Genomic DNA, 8,349 nt, shown 5'->3' with positions numbered 1-8,349 from the left:
CGGCTCTTTTATTTGTGGAGGTTAAATGACTAAATTTTAAACCCAATGTTGCTCTTGATTTAAGTCTACCGATGACCTTACACCTTGTGTTATTTAATTTGAAAACTTATTTCCTATGCTATCTACATTTGTGAATCTCTTGCAAAGTTCTACCTACCAAAGCCTATACACACATATTCTTTCATGATGAAACCTTTAGATTGCAAACTTATATTTTGATGAGTTGGATTAAGATTGATTTCTTTGGTACGAGACTAAGAAGCTGGTCATTCCGTTCTTTTTGTGTAACCTCCTTTTTGCTAGCCTATTTATCCATGCATTGTGAGTTTCTACTTTGGGAATTTTACAAACCTCGCTGGATATCCACCCTAAACCAAAAATATCTTTTTGTGATTACCTCCTTGACCACAACCCAATTTGAGTATGGATTATCATTTCGACGGAATCAAAAGAATCAAGGGCACCATATAAAGAAAAGTTTTGGGAGATAAGGCTCCCCGGAGATACTTTGATGCCTAATAGAATCGCGACTTGGCTTTGGGTTTGCTTTGCTCTTGCATGGTTTACCTAGAGTACATCAACTATCGTGTTCTTGTTGTTCGTTACCGATTATCCTCGTGTAGTGACAGTATGCGGGAGGGAAAGGTTTTAATCCTGGAACACACCTTCAAGCGGTTTTACGAATAAGAAGGTGAATTTGAGATACTTACCCTAGCTAGTTGGTTCTCCCACTATTCATACTCGAGGACGAGCATTCGTTCAAGCATGGGGGGATGGCTGGGTAAGTATTCTATGTTATCAAAAGTTCTAAGGAGCAAAAAGAAAGAAAAAAAAATGAAAAAAGGGAGAAAAGAAAAGAAAAAAAAGAGAAGAATAAAATGCTCCTTAGTTCTTTTTGGTTTCATTAATTTTCCAAGTTACTTTGAAGAATTATTCCATACTCAAATCTTCCAACCACTTGTGTCTCGGGATCATCCATTTGCCACTTGCACATGTCCACCTATCTAAATATGTGTGTTTCATCTTTCCCCCTCTCCAACATTATTTTCCAATGGCCTTTTTGACTAGTCTCGGTAATCCCATTAGATCTCTCTCTTAGTTTGATAATATTTCAAGTATAATGTTTTGCTAGGATTGTTTTTACCTACCAAGCTCCACATAAGCATTCCACTTTTATATATGAGTAGAATAGGTTGAAAACAATCTAATGTAGGCTTGAGCGACTTGATGAGATGAGTATTTCCATGATCTTTTGCAAGAGAACCTCACTTATGTTTGATATGCATTCTTTTGAAAACTCTTCACGATGAAATAAGGTAAAGGTTTGAAGTTCGCTTAAGTTTGAGAGCATTGCATTTATTTATTATTGTGGCTTGTTCTTTAATTGCTAGTCTATCTTCCATAATGAAAAAGTAGCCGGTCACAATATGAACTTAAATGCTAAATACTTGAGAGAGCAATATGTCTTGTTATGTATGACTAAGTGCAGAGAGGACATTGAGGGGCAACGCTGATTTCTTTATAAGCAAAGCTCCTGGACTTACTCGAGGACGAGCAAGGTTTAAGCACGGGGGGAATGTTGGCGCTCTTTAAGTACCTATTTTATCCCTTGTTTATCCTTGATAATGGCATGAATTCAATATCAAAATCACTAACCGTCCTAACCCCGGCCTAATTATTGGTCATTTTCACATATGCACATATATTTTAGAGGAACTTCGTTTTTGCAGGTTTTTGGCCTATTTTGGAGCATGAAATGACGAGGCCCATGATCGAGCGCTAACACGGAGAAAGATGAAGGCCAAAGCCCAAAGGAAGGACCAAAGCCCATGTTGATTGGAAGCACATTCATGCACATCTATCCTCCAAGAGAGCCCAAAGGACCAAGCCCACGAAGATGAGATCAAGATACTTCGGGATTAAGCAAAGCAAATGACGATTTAAGGAAGGATTCCCTATCATATCCTTTCCTCGAAGATATCTCCAAGATAACGACGTCCAAAGGGGTGCAATTGTGAAGGACAGAAACTCTAGAAGATGCGAGGAGTCTACACGTGAAAAATGAGACCGAGGCGAGCCCGAAAAGGTGTAGGCCGGCCGGCCTAGGCCTATGGGGCCGGCCGGCCCAGCCCGTTTTCGAGTCGGTTTGCCTTCCCCTTCGACCGGTGGCTTCCTCGGCTTATAAATAGCTCGCACCTTATTCAACTCGAAGCATCCATCCAACCAAAACTCGATGAAAACCTAGGGCCAAGACCGGAGGGAGACGACGGCCGCCGTAAGTCTTCGAAGTTGTCTAGGAGATGGCTTAGGCCATCCCTAGCCGCCATGGCCTCCCTGCGTGGTTGTGTCATGGTGCAGTTCATGAGCTAGTTGGAGTCGTCAATGGTGTATATGCGGTGGTGGCGATCCAAACAAATCTATTATGTGAGTAATGTCTTCATGTCATCCGATCTATTTAGCGATCATGTCTCTCCTCTTTCGATTTCGTTCTTGCTTTGGGTGCGCTTATTCCTAGATCTATTCTCGAGATAGATTGCATGGTGTGTTCTTGTAGCTATGGTGGCTAGGAGTTCATACCGGATCTACCCAAAGGGGGTTCGACTTGCTTCAGGGTATCCCGTTGAAAAGGGGGGCGTCGTGACAGGCCGTCTCCACAGAGTAGGTTGGGTATCGAGGGATCGGATTGGAGGTTTTGATTTAAAGACGCTTTGGATGAGATGCATGTTGAGTTTACTCGTTTAGCTAGAACTACAACTAGAATGCGTGTGATAGGTTTAGTCATGCCTTCGGTCATGCTTTATCCTTACCGATGTTCATGGATGAGATCAACCTTCGTACATCACTCATATTTATAAAAGGTTCACCTTTTATATGCAATTAATGCTTCATGTTAGGATAGATCCGTTAGATTAGATGGAAAACCCTAGTAAGTTCATTGTCGATCCACGGATTGATAAACCTTGGGGGAATACTCTAAGGGAAAAGCTACCACGAACCGTGCGCTTGCGGTATACAAATCGGGGGCATTAGTGAACGTCAACACCGATAACGAAGCATCAGCAGGCCGTGAAGAGGATCATCCGCTATGTTGCGGGGACTCTCGACCACGGTCTCCACTACCCGAGGTGCCCTGGGGCGGCACACTTCGTCGGGTACAGCGACAGCGACCACGCTGGCGACATCGACACCAGCAAGAGTACGAGCGGGATCCTCTTCTTCCTCGGCGAGTGCCCCATTAGCTGGCAGTCGATCAAGTAGCAGGTGGTGGCCTTGTCCAGCTGCGAGGCCGAGTACATAGCGGCCTCCACCGCGTCGACTCAGGCGCTCTGGCTCACTCGACTGCTTGGTGATCTACTCGGCAGAGACACTGGAGCAGTGCAGCTCAGGGTGGATAGCAAGTCCGCTCTGGCCTTGGCGAAGAACCCCGTTTTCCACGAACGGAGCAAGCACATCCGGGTGAGGTATCACTTCATCCGAGGCTGCTTGGAGGAAGGATGCATCAAGGCGAGCTACATCAACACCAAGGATCAGCTTGCGGATCTGCTCACCAAGCCCCTTGGGAGGATCAAGTTCCTTGAGCTTTGCTCCAGGACTGGGATGGTCCAATCTTCCCACAAGACGACGCACAAGACTTAGGGGGAGAATGATGGATAAGTCTTTGCTGTTGGTCTTTGTGGTCCCTTGTACCCCTGCAGCATCTTGTAGTCCTTAGCATCTTGGACTGCAGCATCTTGGACTGCAGGACAACAGTTAGTGTCCTCTCTAGGACAGCAGTTAGTGTCCTCTCTAGGACAACGGTTAGACTAGTGTTAGACTAGCATTATTGGCTTCGTTTGCTGCCCAGCAGCCTGCTGTATATATATGTGGCCACCCCTCCCGTTGGAAGGCATGGCATTGTGAGTGTGAATGAAGAAAAAACCCAGAAAACTTCCCCAACTTGAGTATCATCCTCTCAGCTCAATGAGAGTGAAAATTGAGCTTCTAACACGTACTCCTCGGAGTACTCCCCCGCGAGCCCTAGCCCACCATGCTACCGTGTGGTCGGGGTCAAGGTCGGTGCGGGGAAGGTGCAGTGCCCACCCTTGGATCGTGGCGAGGTGGAGTCAGTGGACTCCGTACTAGACTCAGTGTTGTGCTTCATCAAGCCACCACCGATATGTGTCCCTCCAGAGATCCACGACTACACTAACAACGATGACGATGAGGAGCCGGAGGGCTCCGACATTGCTGCCCTCCGTTAGCATCTTGCCGCACTGCGGCTACGCCTCAACAACATGGATGAGCGTGTGGCCAAGTTAGAGATTGATCGGATGGAGCTAGGGGATAGGGTGGATACCCTTCGTAAGGCCGTTTGTTCCAAGATCAAATGCCTTGCGAAGGCGACCGGGAATGAGGATCTCTATAGAACCCTGGACCCGAAGTAGGGTGCTGTTTTTTTCCTTCCAAATTTGTTTTTTAATTTATTTCACTCAATTATAATCAGCAGCACCTATTTTTGAATTCAATAAAATAAAAAGAGTTTTGTTTCTCCCTTGTGTCACTTGTGGTTGGTGCACATTTGTGTGCCAACCACACCCCTGTTCTCACACTTTACCAAATGCACATAAATTTTGAATGAGAAGAACGTTGCCAAGCTTCCAGAGAAGTTTGAGTAAATTTGGAGCCGAACTCAAGCCGGGCGGCCTACACCAAGCCGGCCGGCCTACTAATTTTGCCAAAACGACCAAGGCAAGTTTTGTCAAGAACCTGAAGCTGAGCCTGCATGACTGAGAAATGGACCCTGTGGTCTGGCCACAGGTGTAGGCCTACCGACCTCTCCTAGGCCGGCCGGCCCCACTTGTCGGCCAAACCCCGAGCTGCTTCGCTTGATGACGGTTTGCAACCTCTTTTCCCCCTTTCTTTCTGATTTTTGTTCAAACTCGTTCTGAATAAATTCATCTGAAATTGTGAATGGAAAACCTAGAAAGAGATGAGATCTTTTCATGAGTATCCAGTCCTTGTTAAGTTTTGTTTCTTGTGCAATTACCTAAGTGCCTTTGGAACTCCTGATTAGGCTCACTTGATCTTTTGCCTATTGATCTTTATGATATAATGACATGAGAGCCATGTTTGTTCCCAATTCAAGGTCTTGGAAGAATTTTATTTTGAAAAAAAAAACAAGGCAATCCTCATGCTCAACTTTACCAAAGTCCCATCCAAAGCCATATAAATATACATATAGTTCGAACCTATAGCTATTCTCTTCATTTTGAGCTTGTTCAAACATCAGTGCCTCTTGAGTATGTTTTGATCATTCATTCACTTGGGTCATTCACGTACACGATTATCATCCAAAAGTCCATCAACTGTGGTCTTAGATCAGCTCTTCATCCCCCTGAAAAAGAAGAAAAAGAATGAACGACATTCATGCTAGTTCAGTAAAAAAAGAGAGAGAGGGGAAAGATGAAAGATGCTTGAGTTCAAAACCACCAAGGGTCATGTATCTCTACACACTCTTCACTTGACTTGAGTTCATGAATGGCACAACGACTTAGAGACATAGTGTTTGAACTTGCAAAATAAATGTTGAAGATATGCAACCATCCCTACCTTGAGCTCTACATATTGCCTTTATAGGTAGGAGAGGCTTCATAAAAAATCTTGGTGAGGATCAAACCAGATGAGTGACTGGCCTGAGCAATGAAGAGTGTGCCTTGATTTCTGAAAATCATGAAAACCTTCCAAGTACTGCGAAACAGGACTTGTCATGACCTTCATTGTTTTATTCTGAGGATCAACAAGTGAACATGACGGTGTTAGCCACCTGGAATCTAAGGTATGAAGGGAAAGCTTTGAAATAATTTTTATGCATACATGAACTCATGAACCCTTGAGTTTGCTTGATCCCCAGGATCTATGTGTACACATTTTTCTCAGGACATGATGAGGACATCAACACCAACGATACATCCATGCCGACACAAGTACCTATTGCTGGTCCTATTACTCGCGCTCCTATTGCTGGTCTTATTACTCGCGCTCGTGCTCATCAACTTAATCATCAGGTGAGTTCACATTTGAGTTCATGTGCATCAAATTTAGACCATGGAGACGCGTGCACTCTTATTTTGCTTAGGAACCAAGGAGACGACCGAAAGGGAAATGGATTCGCGCAGGCTGGATTCGGATTGCAGAACAACACCAACTTGTGATGGTCACCACGGTCGCATACGAACTCGGATTGGGGCGTTCAAGTACTTCGTGGAAAGCTTAAGAAGTCTTCTCTCAAATGGATCTGGATTCATATCAATATCTGTTACGAGTCAGCCGAAATCGTGGAGTTAATAAAAGTCCTTTTCTGCCCACGGTGCTGCGTCGCCCTATTTTGGCCCCATGGGCCGTGTATCAAGTTGAGTCCATTACAGGCGCGTCCTAGGGTTGGAGTATGATCCTAACACCCCTGTGGTCATCCTCCCACGTCCTTATACCCCTTAGCCGCTGCCAAGAACAGATTGGGTTTTGTTTAGATCAAGTTTAGCCTTTGCTAATTGCTTGTAAGCGCGCGTGCTGGTCCAGCCGCCCGTCTTTGAGTCTTCGGAACCCGACTTCATTTGTGATTGAGTTTGAGATTGAAACCTTTTGTTCCCATCTAGTAAATTCAGTACTTGTTTGATACTTGTCCTTGCTAGTTCTTCGTTTGCTCGCAGGACAGGTGCCCTAGTGGCCGGGTGACGCGCTCCACAAGATCGCGGCAGCCATAGGAGGTGGTGTCTAGGTTGCTAAGGCGTAACATCCTTTGGAAGGTTGTAGTCGGGTCATGAACGTCGTCTCCTCTAATCAAGTTATCCCCATTGCTTTTCATTGAAAGATCGGGCGCAAACCCTAGCGGGTTCACATCAGAACGAGCAAAGTCTAGGTGTGGGGGTGTGTTGGCAGTCGATTTCGATGATTTCTAACACCAACATTCCTTTGGATTTCATACTTTTAAGGCCATAATCATACAAAATTCATGTACACTGACAAGTTCCACAAGTTTTGGAGAGCATTTGAATGCAGGAACAACATATCCAAAATTGAGCCAAAACGGAAGAAATTCCAGGTCGGCCGGATGACCTATCACCCGTGGAATTTTGTCATGAAACTTTGCAAGGATGATCCTAAGCACAAGTCCAAGCCATTCTAGGGGTGTTTCATGCAAGAGTTAAACCCAAGACCGAAAGGCTTGAGCCAAGACAAGTTGGGTCCACCTGTAGTGACAAATCACAAAATCAAGACCCCAACCGACTTGAGGAGCAATGTGCAACCATCTATCAACGTGTCGGTGCACCGGAGGGACGAGATGCTTTAGATCCAGGCCGACCGGCCTCCAAACCGTCAGCATTGGTCCCAAGCAACTACCAACCACCTCCAGGAGCTAATCCAAGACGTCCGCCAGAAGTCGGTGACACGTGGCCAGGATCCCCAGGCCAGCAAGCCTAGAGGAGGCCGACCGGCCCCATATGTCATCCTCTCGTCTTCAATCTTCGCGTGGAAGCCAAACAGAGTGTGGACTTTGCGTACAATCTAAGCTCTGGCCAAGTATCGACATCAAAGCACTATAAATAGAGCTCCACCCCTTCACTCTCAGCACACCATCCATTGGAGAAGAAGAAGAGTTCGATAGTTCACTTCCTTAGTGTAGAATAGGGAGTGTATGAGGTGAGAGCTTTGGCGAAAACCAAGCTAAAGGAGCGGAGCCGAGTTTCTCGGCCTTACTCCATATTTTGTATCCATCTTGGAGGAATATATCTTTTGAGTATGTTCCTCGTCTCAACTTCAGTTTCTCACTAGTTTTACTTTTTACTTTAGTTACTTGTTTAGTTACTTTCTTTGATCAGCGGGATCCTGAGTTTGTGTATGTAGCAAGTTCTACTTATTTGAGGTTGCTTTCTGCCTAAGTAGTTGCCGACTGTCATTGGACTCCCTTCTCACCCCAGTCTGAGGCTTCTCTGAGGCCGCCAAAGCAGATAGGGTTAGTAACTAGCATGTTATCTGGGTAAATTAGTAGGGTATCTGAAGTCAACCCCTCTTTCCTCTTACCTCTTCTTTCCTAGTGGGTCCGGTTGAGTAGTTTTAGACCTAGTTGCGCCTTACCATTCCTTGGATTCGATATCTTAGATATACTCTCTAGTGAAAGCTACATTCGGTCTCTATGCGCTTGCGGGGTAATTCATTTAGGCTAAAGAGTGCCAACAGTGCGGCAAGTTTTAAATCCATTGAGAAATAGATTGCCTTGGTGTAGGAGCCGCCCACGACTTCTATGGCTATAGAGTAATAGCGAAGCCATTGCAGTGGGGCTTGCTTGCCGTCGTATTCGGTGATCACGATTGG

At 45.3% G+C, this 8,349-nt stretch overlaps 1 long non-coding RNA gene across 1 annotated transcript; it reads left to right on the top strand.

The window, feature by feature from the left end:
• The first annotated feature begins 3,105 nt into the window (after positions 1-3,105).
• On the top strand, positions 3,106-6,654 carry LOC120699094. The gene is made up of 2 exons (XR_005685214.1): positions 3,106-5,815; positions 5,917-6,654. It is a non-coding gene; the product is annotated as an uncharacterized LOC120699094 (long non-coding RNA).
• Positions 6,655-8,349: the final 1,695 nt, after the last annotated feature.

Source organism: Panicum virgatum, chromosome 3K, assembly GCF_016808335.1.
Source record: "Panicum virgatum strain AP13 chromosome 3K, P.virgatum_v5, whole genome shotgun sequence".
Taxonomy (NCBI): Eukaryota; Viridiplantae; Streptophyta; class Magnoliopsida; order Poales; family Poaceae; genus Panicum; species Panicum virgatum.
Note: the sequence above shows the minus strand (reverse complement) of the source record. Positions and strands in the feature narration are given on the sequence as shown.